Source organism: Myodes glareolus, chromosome 3, assembly GCF_982192425.1.
Source record: "Myodes glareolus chromosome 3, mMyoGla1.1, whole genome shotgun sequence".
NCBI classification, from domain to species: Eukaryota; Metazoa; Chordata; class Mammalia; order Rodentia; family Cricetidae; genus Myodes; species Myodes glareolus.
Window position 1 is genome coordinate 23,802,227 of NC_142028.1, and position 13,805 is coordinate 23,816,031.

Below are 13,805 nucleotides of genomic sequence, written 5' to 3' on the forward strand. Positions count from 1 at the left end.
AAGGACTTCAGAGGGTGAGCAGTGTTGTTGATCTTTTTGGTTTTATGAGACATAATCTTGCTGAGTATTACAGGCTGGCCTCAAACTCAAAATTCTCCTCCCCAGCCTTCCAAATGCTGGGATTACAGATGTGTGAAACTCAACCTGGATATATAATATATATTGTTTCTTACATATTTATTCTTTCCTCATACATCCTGACTGCAGTTTATTCTTAATAGAAGCAAAGCCCATAAAATTCCCCACCAAAGCGTTGATAGGAGTGTCTCCAGAGACCAAGCTAGAGAGGATCTGGGAAATGTTGAAACTGTATCCTCCAGGATCTGTAGGAGGCACCAGGGAGAGGTCACTGCTACGCTGAGATGTGATAAGCTAATTCCTAAACTCAACAAAATGCTGATGTTGTAAACAAAGAATTCATTGCAAATGGACACTAGAAAGTATCTCTTAAATAAGTCCTCATGTTTTCATGACATTGAATTTTCTTGAGTTGCTTTTGAACTCGATATTTGTTGGGGACCAGCCTTGACAAAAATACCTCTGCCGGGTTAGAGGCGTGGGGATTTAGAAATATAGTAAAATATATGAAGACACGAATAAAAATAATAAAACAGAGAAACATAGAATAGTATCGGGAGGGAATTCCAGTGAGTACTGAAATTCGCCTGCATTTGATTTCCCGCTGCTTAAAATCCCCCTGATCCCAAAAGGTAGGAGTAAGACAAAAAACTGCATTAACAAGGTACAAGGAAATGAACTGACCAACTGAAGGTCACAAACTACGGCCTCTGTTGCTAGAACAAAACAAGTCGCACTCACACCCTAGACCAAAACATTCTGTAGGCAAACCACTCCCTGGGTGGAATCCCAAGTTATCTCCGTAAAGAAACTGGACCCTCAGTTGGACGCTTAGACTTTTGTCTGAGGTAGAAACATATCTACTTTTCTTTTTCTGAAGTCCGAGGTCTGGCCATTAGCCACCCCCGTTGACAATGCCTTGAGAGAGCGTTTAGGTGGGACCTTTGTTTGAGGTAGAAGCAAACACGATAACCTTGAGGGAACCCTCTGACCTTTGGTGAATATGGAAATAGGCTCATATTTGGGGGGCCTCCACGGGTACTGTGTGTGTGTGTTGCACACATGTGACTATAAAGTTGTGTGTGTACAACCACACATGCAGATACCCGAGAAGGACAATAGTATCCTCTTCTGTTAGTCTCTATCTTACTCTCTTGTGACAGGGTCACTCAGTGAACCAGGAGTTGGCCATGTAGGCTGGGCTGAGCGGCCAATGAGCTCCAAGACCCCTGTCTCCTCATTCCAACAGCAGGGTTACAGGCACACCCAACCATGCTGAGCTTTTTATGTGCATTCTGGGAATTCAAATTGAGTCCTCAGGCTTGCAGAGAAAGCTCTCAGCCACGGACCCACCTTTGCAGATTCACATACTATATTTTTTATTATAGGTTGACTTAACTACATTTAAAATGCTGGGTATTGAACCCAGGATCTCACCAAGACCAGGCAAGCACTCAACCACTGACAGACACCCCACCCATGAAAGTGAAGGTTTTTGTGAAGTAGGTAGACACTTAACACATATAAAGGTACAGGCTATAATAGAAAGAAACACAGGATAGAGTGCTAAGAGATCACCTGGTACTCTCTGCTGCTTGATAGGTAAGTAGAGGAGATGGAGCAGGGCCTAAGGTCTCATAGTAGGTCATTGCAGTAGCTAGACTATTTCATTAAATCTCTCCTCAATTAAAAAAAATGTAAGCAGAGTGGACCCTGTGGCATTTATACTCTAACCACATTGAAACCTGCTTTGCTGTATGGTCTAGGGTTATAGACAGTTGAAGCGTGTCAATTTGTCAATATTGAATATTGAAAGTTTGGACAAGTCAATGATTTTGTAAAGAAATCTAGGTGATGCTCTCAGGATCCACACGGTGGCAATGTGTGGAAAGACAGGAAGCCTGGGCATTGCAGCTCAGGCGGTGGAATGTGGGTTCTTAGTCTGAGTGTGCTTTGCCATCATGAGGACTCTGATGGCAGAAGAGGCAGGATGCTCAGATGACAACTAACAGGGAAGGATGTGGGAACGAAATGCCAGAGTCCACAGAGCCCTCCTTTCCCTACTCCTTGTTGACCTTGGAGGGGCCTGAAGGAGGAGCAGTAGGTGCAGAGACCAGGAGGAAGCTATATACCGTACCCTAGAGTCTTAGTGGATGAGGGTGTGGGGACTGCCCTCAAATGTCAGGAGTCATGGACACCTGAGAACTAGAATGAACAGAGTCCACCTACAGTCCTGGGAGAGATCCAGATGCCTATGTCCATCTACCCGCTACTCTGGTTATACTCCAAGCTGAGTCCTAGGCACGTGTCAGCCTCCAAGGATGCTTTTCCTTGGCCGTTATCAGCTGCCACCTTCTACTTAACTGAGGGTACAGGAGTGTGACATTGCAAAGTTCCAGGTCCTCTGTGTTCACAAACCAACATGTCGACTTTTCTGTGTCTTTCATCGTCTGAAAATGAACTGATTCAGAGGAGTCGCCTACAGGGAATAGATCACAGAGGAAACCTGTTCAAATGCCCCACGGTGACTGCCTTGGTCACTATAAAGAAAGCACGTATTGAAAGAAATAATTCTTGTCTCTAAGTCCCAGGGAGCTGTGTGACAAGGCTGGCATGATGTCCCCAATGTGATCCCATAGTGAATTATACCATCTTTGCAATCCCGGTGGGAGACAGTCAGCCACAGTGCCTAGGATCATCCAGGCTATGTCCACACCGCTTTCTCCTTCAGCAGCTCTCTCCTGCTCAGCTCTGAAGTCTGATAAACCCACAGGAAAGGAGACTGTGTCTCTGATAAAGGCAAATCAAGGGTTCAACAGCCACTAGAAGCCTGTTCCGTCCCGTGGGGAAGCATGTCTAAGGGAGAAGTAGGAGTGAGCAAGGACTGGGCAGTGGGAAGAAGGCATGATCATTGCTATGACCAAATCCACGAAGTCCCAAAAGCCAACAAGGAAGCCGTGTCCCATAGGTAAAAGCAAAGAGCCTTTATTTTATGCAAGTTTGCGAACTCGGTCTCTCTACATGTCCAACGTATTGGAATAACTGGAGAGCCCCAAGCTCAGTTAGAGTAGGGTTTTTATAGTAGTAAAGGTGGGGGTGAGTGGTTTCTGAGGTTCAGGACCTCTGATTGGCTAACATTTGTCTAGGGGCATCCTGGTGAGTGTTTGCTGGCAGGTGATCCTATCTACAATGGTTGGAATGTTAGGCATTTCCTGTGGATGGTCTGTTTTTCGGTGGTGCTCCGGTAATCTCAGTTTGTGGTTCTTCCTGCAACCAGGTATTGCTTCAGGGTAAATTATTGAGACTTTCGGGCCTTTCAGTTGAGTCCTACTTTGGCAGGTGATAATGGTTGGAAGTAAAGAATTTCCTTTGGGTGATCTGTTCATATTTAACTTATCATGGCTGGCTCCTACCAGCAGCCCCTGCTCAGTGTCATGACATGGCCCATGTCATGTGTTGCTACAGCCAGTGACAAAGGCCTGTGTTCTTCTATCCTGCAGTTGCATCCACAGTGAGACAACATCCTCTGCCATTGACTTCTCAATTAAAGGGATGGTGGGACCACAGGTGCCTGTCGTCCAGAGCGCCAGAAACATCAAGATGCTGCTCCTGTGGGAAAGTGGGCCGATCCTCCTGCCGTCCTGCTGTGCTGACCATCATAGGTGTTGGCCCACTGTGGCCACTGCAGGCCTGTAGATAAGATGGGAGATAAAACTTTGAGGAGACCCTTCCTCACACCGTGTTTCTATTGTCTGTCTGTCTGCTCTGGGGAAATTTTCCTGAAGAAAAAAACCACAAGACAGAACCAGTCTTCTGGCTGCACCCCTGCTGTGGGCCTTTCCTGCCATCCAAGCGGGCAGCCAGCAGAGGGGGCAAGAGCCATTCTGTTTTCTTGTCCCCGCCTTCCTCCTCCTCCTCCAAGAGGAACTCAGCCGCAGGGGCGAGTTGTGGGAAGAACGCTGTCCTTAGCGGTCTCTTTGCTGGAAATCCAACACAGATCGGAAAAACAGGGTCCTGAGAAACATTTCCCTCACTTCCCAACCCTCAGCTGATCTTTATTTCACTGAAGGTCTAGGAGTCCGGAGGGATCGTCGTAAAAACCACACTGGAGTAGCTAAAGCCCCACCCACCCCGCCGCCCCTGCCGCCCCTGCCGCCCTCTGTTACCTCCCTTTCTCTTTAAGGAAGCTAGTGCTGGAAAGGAAAATAAGGGAAACAAAGACAAGAAGGTCAGAAACACCCGTGTGTTTGATAACCCTCTCTGAATTCTTTACAAAAAGTGTGGGTGGAGCTGTGGATGAAGAGGGAGGTTTCTGCCCGGTCGCTGTAGCTGAAGTTGGGGTTCTGGGGCATTCCCCAGGATCTTGTCTCTGTTCAAGTGTTTGTATAAAATGTCTTCATTAGAATTCAAAAGCAATAACCCAGATCATCAGGACCTGGTGAATTCAACATTATCTGCACTGAGGTATCATTGATGCAGACTGTAATTTCAAATAAAGCCTCCAGAAAGAGATTTAAAGCATAGAGACAGATGACTTGGGGTGTCTAGTTCTTCACTTGCCTGCTCGAAGTCCACTTACCCACACTCTGGGTGAAATTACGTGAGAGTCAAGTCAGTGTGTCTCAGCTACTTCAGGTACAAGCAAAGAGGAGGCTCCTTGGTACACATCAGTGTACCAAGAAAGAGGACAGTCCCTGAAGGGTGTGCCTGTCACCTGAGACAGGACAGTGGAGACCCAGAGTCAAGGACAGGTTCTTAAACTCGGCTTGGAGAACGACGTCCATCTTGCCCCAGAAATCATTGCTCAGCCACCTCCTGTTTCACTGGGTGAACACCTTGGAAACTTCCAACTCTCATTGAAGCCTGAGGTGGAGTCACCCTGAAAACAGTGAGTTCAGTGACTTAGGCCCCTTCATCATCCAGGCTCTGATGATCAATTAATTACTCAGTTTTGTAAAAGATGTTGTATTTATCCTTTTCATACTTTTTTTCTAAACATGATTCCCAAAATTGAGTAAACATCCCTTCCTCAAAACGTTACTGTTTGGTTTTAGGGTGGAAAAGGAGAGGAGGTTCGAACGAGGTTAGCTGAGTCAAATCACCCTTGTCAACAAATTTTATTAACAACAGCAACAATGGCCAGGACTCTGACTACCACAAAGCAGATAAACCAAGGTGCTACTGTTAAAGACTTGAGACACAAGGGAAGGGTCATGCGTGGAGAGGAAGCAGGTTCAGTTAACATGACCTGTGCTATATGACCACGGTAGGGGATAGGGCATCCTTGGGGCACTCTGAGGAAGGGAATACGGTCTCGATATGTGTGAGCCGTGTTGCATGACAGTAGGCAGACCGCCTCTGATCCCTGAGGAGCAGGGGCGGGAGCAGGAGCCTGACTGTGTTCTTGCCCTCACGTAGCCCTCCTGCTTATGGCCTGGTAACCTGAAGGACTTGGCTTCCCTAACATTTTCAGGTGTGTGTGTGTGTGTGTGTGTGTGTGTATGTGTGTGTGTGTGTGTATTATTTTATAGAAATGGTGAGATCCTAAAGATTAGCAAGTACCTGAGTCATGAAGCTGTCCACTTGTCTACTTCCTGCTGAACTGGGGCAGGATTGGGTTAGAAGGGCTCCTTCCTTGGTGGTGGGTAGTCAGGAGGTGATCCTTGGGTCAGAGCCTGGCATCTGAATTCACACATCAGGAGGACATTGTGAACCATTTGGAGTTGGATTTGTTGAATTATGAACTGCGTAAATTTATGGGGAGAGGGCAAAGGTAAGTATAGGAGTTACCAACCAAATGGGCACCGTCAGATGAAGGAGTGTCCACAACATCCCTAACTTTCTGAAAGAACTTTTGAGTTCAAACCAGGAAAACAGATTGGCAGGGATTAGCTGTTCCAGTCTTGAGATGATACCCACCAAGACAGAGGACCAGAAAAACTAGTTTTGTGCACTTCTCTGTAAGGAGGAGTTTGCCAAAACCCAACATTGTATTTCCCGGAGTATACTTAAAACAAGTGCTGATTTGGGTTTGAATTTCAAATCCTCCAGCCTCCACCTCCTATGGATAACAGGCTTGGGACATCACTAACACCTGGTGATGCCCAGCATCCTGGCTCCCAAAGGTGTAATAGACACAAGTGAGCGATGTGGCGGCTCACCTGAGTGATAGTTAATCTTCATAATCAGTTTAACCAGATTTAGAGTCACATAGGAGATACACTCGGGTGGGACTGAGAGTGTTCCAGTGAGAAATAACGGAGGAGGGAAGACCTATCCGAAATGTAGATAGCCCCATACTTAAGTCCCAGACTGAATTTAAAAAGGGAAAGAAAAGGGTCAGTTGTATCTTGTTTTGTAATGTTTGGTAGTTGTCTCTTGGAAGCCTATTCCTTTCTGAGAGGAAAGAGACGGGGAGTGGATCTAAAGGAGAGGGGAGGTAAAGGGGATGTGGGAGGAGTGGAGGAAAACTGAGGTCAGGATGTACTGTACGAGAGAAGATTCTATTTTCAGTAAAACTAAAGAAAAACTGTAAATATTTTCACATAAGACTCTTGCTGTGGCATGGATAGCCATCTGTGACTGTAGCAACATTTTTACTCTCTGTACAACAGCAAGAGGAAGCTTTATAAATAAAATTTGAACATTTGGGGCCTCTTTAAAAAAACTGTAAAGGCCAACTGAATTCAAGCACTCATCTCTGTCTGCTTTGTGGTCCGTGCAGATGTGAGGTGCCCCAGCCACACACTCCTGGCACTAGGAATTTTGCCCTGCAACACCACCACGATGGACGGCACCCCTCAAACTGTGAGCCAAAATGGACCTCTCCTTCATTTTGTCAAAGCAACAAAGAAAAGCAGCACTTTGGGAGAAGAAGTTATAACGTACACAAGAAAACATTCCGTGTGGATCTGTGAATAAAATGCCAATGGGTAAAAAGAGAAAAAAGAGAAGGTAATTCTAAGTTATCTTGGAGAGCACACCTATTTGCAACAGCTCCACGGAAAGGCAAATCTGATAACTCACACTCGACTCGGCAAAAAGATTTCCATCAGATCTAAGTGTAACCTACTAAATGTCCTTCTAATGACCTTGACAGAGTTATAGGAAAGACGACAGAAGTCTGGAGCAGAATAGTTCCCAGAGTGTACCTCTCCAGCATCTTGAGCCCCTGAGTGCTGGCCACTAACCTTCTGTGTCTTACCAGGAGCTTCTTGCAGAACAATCTTCCCCTAAGCTCCTGGGAGGAGGAGTACTAAGGAGTGGAAATATCACAGAAGATGAATCCATTTTCTCAACTGGATGACAGCTCAGGCTCGGGTTGGGATCCCAGGTTTCTGCTGTGAGGTTATCTGACCCTGTGAGGAACATTTTCATCTCAAAATCCAAAAGCAGGAACATTCTGACTTGTCCGCTGTGGAAACTAAACTGAGCAGCAACTCACCTCAGCACCTGGACACATACTTTTCTTCCTACACCGAAAGTTCCTTCCAGGTTTCTCAAAACTGCCTCCTTCACTTGCTCTTTGTGCTCAATCAACACGATGTTCAGCAACACTCCAAACTAAGGAACCGGGCACACAAGCACTGCAGATCAGGGTCCTGACCACTACCTCTGATGTCTGCAGGGTCTACAGGATAAACCAGTTTAGAACTGTGCTCTACCTCAATAATGAGGAGCTTTGAACTTCCTAAAGTCTAGTGGGAGACAAAAAAAATGGCATCATTAGGAACCTCCCAGAATCTGAGTTTACTAGGTTGAATATGTGTCAAGAGAAGACAGGAAAAAAACTGGGAAGACAAGTGTGAACAAGGCTGTGGTCACTCGGTACTTAGTTCATTGTGGGCTTTGATGTGGTCACACCTCAACTACATCATCTCTTGTGTTCTTTTGTCTGTGTCTCATGTGGACAGGGCCTGTGATCACAGGGACACAGACATGGCCAGAGCCTTGCCCTGTCCCCAGGATTATAAAGAGTTCCTATGGCCAGGTTAGCCTAGACTCAGGCTAGATATGGCCTACAAGCTGACTCCTGATTGTAGGATTTGCAGGATCGATCGATCCCATAGTGCCTTCTCTTAGGCCAGGTCCTTTGAGAATTGTGTTGTACTCTGCTTGGCTCCTGCTTCTCCTCCTTCCCTCCCTCCCTCTGCTAATCCTGGTGGATGGAAATAGACTCTCCAGGGAGGATAATATAGCAGTGACTATTCCTCAGATAACTGTGTGTCAAACATGTGACAAAACTTTGTTCCTTCTATGACACACCATGAAAAAGCTTCCTCAAGTGAGCCACTCCTGGTTGTGATTCCCACTGCAGCAGCAGAGCCAGCTCCTCTGCCTGGACAGTGCTGCTTCCCACCGCTGTCTCCTTTCTACAGCTCCACTGTCTGTTCAGAGCACTCCTGCCCTTTGGCTTTAGCCTCCTGTCCCTCTACCCTGGTCCTACTGCTGGACCCAGCCCTTTTAAAGCTTTTAAGCCTCTTGGCCAACTCTGGCTTTCTCATATCTCACTTACCATTTAAATTATCTTACCATGCAACTTTCCAAATGCAAATCCCTCAACGATGTGCTCTTTGGTTTAATCTTCATCCCAACTTCCTGCCAGTTTTATCTCCTTTAAACCATGGCAGGTCCTAATATATCCTAATCACTCAAAACCTATTTTTTTTCTCTGTTCCTGAGATAGTCTGGGTATGTCCTTCTGCTCCGATATCCACAAGACCTTCTTCTTCACCAGAACCTCCTCGACACAGGTACCTTCTGGCTTGCTCCACACGCTTCACTCCTGTCTCCTCTGTCCTAGCTACTTTTCTGTATCTGCAAAGAGACCCCATGACCAAGGCAATTTATAAGAGAACGCATTTGTGGGCTCGTTTGCAGTTTCAGAGGCTGAGTCTATGGCCATCCTGGCAGGCAGCGCGACAGCAGGCAGGCTGGCAGGCACTGAAGCAGTAGCTGAGGGCTTATATGGTGAGACAACCATAAGGCAGAGAAGAATGTGCTAATTGGGAAATGGAATGAGCTTCTGAAACTTCAAAGCCCACCCCAGTGACACCACCAACTAAGAACCAAGATTTCAATTATATGAGCTTATGGAGGACATTATCATTCAAGTCACCATATCTTTACACCCATTTGCTCCTCCCAAACCTCTTCCTCACCTCCCCTTCCCCATTCACTTGCGTCTCCTGCTCAGGACAACCTTGCAGAGGGAATGTGTACCGAAGAAGGGTTCCAGCAACAGCGCAACAACTCGGGGGACACTTCTTCTTGATAACAGCCCCAGGTGCCACCGAATGCTGGTGAGGTGACTGGGGCTGAGTTGGCAGCCGGTGATCCAGCCTCCCACAGCCAGCTCCTGCCTGCCGCGCCTGAGCCTGCGTCACTTCAGCACCACGGACAGTTCCTGGAACGGCCCTGAGGCACAAGCCCTCAGGGAGACCTTTTGTGCCTCTAGGCTGGCTCCTCTAGCCTCTGTCATCCCTCTGCATAGTCTGTTGGAGGACATGTGATAGAGATCAGCGAGCGAGAAGGGAAGCCTGAGAATCAAAGCAGAGGCCCTGGGCAAGCCCCAAGGCCAAGAGGAGTGTTGAAAGGGGAAGGAGAAATGGGGATGGAAAGAAGAGGAATTCTAAAATGTCACAAATCCTTTTCCCTACGTCCAGGCATCTCGAAAGGTGAAGCTCATCTTCAACACTTTCTGATGAGGGGCCACACCTGCCTCTTTTGTACTCAGCAATCTGCATTGCCAGAGATGCCCTAGCACACAGAACCATGGGCCATCAGGGCCTCTGGAAAGCACTTGAACTGCTGCTGATGCTTCCAAACCCTTCTGGAGGGACCATTCTGCTTGACATTTAAGGAAGCAGGGGCAATTAGTAAATTGTGGAGACCCCAAACCAAGAAAATTGTGCCATCTAGTTTAGAATGGGTCTTTCCACCACAACTAACAGAAATAAGATAACTCCACACTGGCAGAGCCAAAGGCTTGTTTCCCAGATAACAAGGATTCTATCAGATTGACAGTTAACACTCTCACAATGCGATGTGATCTGTGTGTGTGTGTGTGTGTGTGTGTGTGTGTGTGTGTGTGTTCGTGTCTATGTGAACATGCATTACAGGCCATAGATCTAGTCAAGACCTAGACTATTTATTGCTCTCGCCTTGTTTGTATAGATAAGAGCTCTCACCGAGCCTGGAACTCACTACTTGGGCAAGACTAGCTGGCAGATGAGCTCTAGGGAGCCTCCTGTCTCCACATCCCCAATAACAAGCATGTGCTACATCTGGGTTTTAGGTGGGTACTGAAGATCTGAACTCAGATATTCATGATTGCGCAACAAGTACTGTGCTGAGTCATCTTCCCAGGCCTATGAATGCTATTTAGAAGACAGGTAAGTGGTTTCATTTGATTATTTAAGCTACTCCCATACCATGGCTGTGCCTCAATGATTATCAACCTTCTGTCTTGCACTGCATTGGCAGTGAGGTATAGAAAAGACCCAATGATTAGTTTCTGAGATACAACATCAATCCTAGCCTTGTTACCCCCCTTTTCTTTTAGTTTTACAATTTTTAAAAAATGTTCAATCGGTGGAGTTTTATTACTTAGATATGTTTTCTACATTAATGATTGCAAACTAAGGACCTGCTTTATGACTTTAATGGTGATTATTAGGATTATATAAGAAATTTGTTAACTGTGGTGCTAAATGTCATAAAATTATATTGGAGACTTTTGTTTGCTTATTTGCTTTCATTGGTATTTGCATCATTTTTTAATTTTAGATTTTAGATTTACTAGTTTATGTGTACGAATCTTTTGCCTGAGCATATGTCTGTGTACTGTGTGTATGTCTGGTACCCACAGGGGTCAGAAGAGACTGTCCAATCCCCTGGAACTGGAGCTAAGGATGGTTGTGAACCACCATGTGGGTACTAGGAACTGAGTGTACATGCTCTGCAAAAGCAATAAGTGTTCTTAACTGTTGAACCACATCTCCAGCCTCAGTATTTGTGTATTTAATATGTAACCGAAGACAATGCTTCTTTATCCAATATGGCTCAGAGAAGCCAAAATGTTGAGCATCCCTACGTGGCTGCTGCTGCTGAGGGCCACTGCATAGTGGCCGCTGTGCCTAGGCATTGTTTGAAGGAACCTCTTCAGTAGCATTCTCAGCTTAGAATATCTACTTTCAGATGAATTTGTATTTCCCCAACACAGAGGCTTTAGTGGGTGTCTTCTCATTTTCAGGGCATCTTTCTTATCTTCCCAGCATAGACTAAAAGGTTTTCATTAATATTACTAATCTCTTTCCCAATTATAACTGCTTCTTCAGCCTTCTTGTCTGAAACTCTGCACTCATTCATTTCCCCACCAAGTGGACCATTTTCATCTCCTCCTAATGGAGTTGATGCTCTCACTCGCTATAGATCTGGAAAATGATGAGCAGTCACCATGTCACAGCCTGGACAGAACGCTCTCTTGAAAATTCATCTGTCAGACAAAGCTATCCATTACTTTTGAGTTCAACCTCACTTGAGTTCTCAGGACATGAGCAGAAAACATCAGATTCTTTGCCAGAATACAGAACAAATGTTCTCTAACCCAGTTCCCAAGAGACTTCTTACTTCTCTCTAAAACCTCGTGGCCATACCTCCATTGTCTGCATCTCTCTCAAATTTTGGTTTTCCAGACTCACACAAGAATGGGACATTAAGCTGTATTTGTAACACTCAAGGGCTTTTCTAGCCCCAAGTTCCAAACTCTTCCCCATTCATCCCACAAACCAGCCCCAAAGACCTAAGTACCACATGGATCCTCTTTTCCAGTTCTCCAGTTTTCTGCAGTAGTTACTTCCATTGCTGTAACAGATCACCTGACAGACTGGGTTTAAGCAGGTTTGTTTGGGCTCCCAATTTGAGGAGACAGCCTATCATGGCAGAGAATCCATGTCAGTGGATATGAGAAGTGCTGGTCACAGTGTCCATAGTCAAGAAGCAAAGAAAAATAAATGCTGTTTCTCCACTTGATTTCTTGTAACAAATCTTTCTCTGTCCTTGCTGCCAGCTCCCAAATAATGACGTGGAAACTTCTTACTAATTATGAAAGCTTGGCTTGTAGTAGCCTTGTTCCTAACTGTTCTTACAACTTAAACTAACCCATTTATATTAACCTATGTTCTATCACGTGGTGTTAGCTCTCTTCCATCTTGCACCTCCTGTTTTCTCTGTGTCTTCTGGTGTCTCCTGCATGCCTAGATTCCTCCTCCTCTTCTTTTCTCTCCCCAGAAGTCCTGTCTTTATCTCCTGCCTAGATATTAGACATTCCAGTTTTATTACATCAGTCACAGCAATATACACTCACACAGTGTAAAAATATTCCACAACATTTCCCACTTTTGTCTAAATAAAGGAAAGCTTTTAACCCTAACAAAGTAAAATTATACATAGTCAGAACAATTATTAGGTAAGATTACATTTACAATGTTTAGTACATATGTATTTGACAAATTTGGAGGAAGTACTATGCTATCAATCCTATCTTAGCAAATCCAAAATTGTACACCTAAACCATTTTTGTCATAACTTGTATTATCATCCTAAAAATATTTTTAGACCTAAAAACATCTTAGATAAACAATGTAAGCTTTTATGTTTCTCAACCTTATAAACTTGATGTCTCTTATGTAAGGTTTTTTTTTCTGAATTTGGTAACAAAGAAAATTGTATACTATTTAGTCTTCAACTCCATCAGAGACCTGAGAAGATATAATATTATCCAAGTAAACAGAAAGTGCAGGACAAACAACTTCCAAAACTATAAAAATGACAGAAAATAGCTCGCTTCCTGGATAGTCATCCAAGATTCCTCTGCAACAGTGAGGCATCCATCTTCAGCCTACAGCCTAGAATATGTGACAGACTTTTCTGTGAAGCAGGAAAATTTCGAAGGATTTCCCTCTCTTGTCTTGGCAAAGTTTTGTAGAAGGAGCTGCGGGCAGGCCTGCTTCTCATCCTACCCGACTCCCGCACGGCTAGCTTAGTCCCAGAAATAACAACACACAAATTGTATTCATTTAAACACTGCCTGGCCCATTATCTGTAGAGAGTTAGTTACTGGCTAACTCTCACATCTTGATTAACCCATTTCTAATAATCTGTGTAGCACCACGAGGTGGTGGCTTACCAGGAAAGATTCAGCATGTCTGACCTGGTGGCTGGCTCCATGGCGTCTGCCTCATTGCCCTCTTCCCAGCATTCTGTTCTGTTTACTCCGCCTACCTAATTTTCTGTCCTATCAGAGGGCCAAGGCAGTTTCTTTATTAACCAATGAAAATAACACATAACAGAAGGCCCACCTACATCAAAGTTTGGCAGTCACCTTCTTTTGTGTCCTGCTTATCCAATTTGGACAGTATATTGTCAGCAGTTGAGGCAAAAGCAGCTTCTTGTCCAGTGGCTAGCTTTGCTTTATTGAAAGCAAACTCCATATGGAGGTTCTTTGATGCCCATAATCTTTAAAAAAAAAAAAAAGTTAATGGGTGCTGCCAAGAGCAGGCATGATTCACTGCCATAAAAGCCTAATGTCATTAAAACATCTTAGATGCCATATTCTGTAGGTCTCTAAAATGTTTGAAGACCATCTATCTAAAATATATCTCTGTATGACCTTGAAAACTAGTCTAACATGACTACAAGTTTGATTATTATAGATGACTAACTAC

General features: G+C 44.9%; 1 long non-coding RNA gene across 1 annotated transcript in view; it reads right to left on the minus strand.

The window, feature by feature from the left end:
- Positions 1-3,038: 3,038 nt before the first annotated feature.
- Positions 3,039-13,805, minus strand: part of LOC125406903 (uncharacterized) — a 43,175-nt gene continuing 32,408 nt past the window's right edge. Inside the window, exon 3 of the long non-coding RNA XR_015737446.1 lies at positions 3,039-3,768. This is a non-coding gene — a long non-coding RNA (uncharacterized LOC125406903). The remainder of the gene's footprint in view (positions 3,769-13,805) is intronic.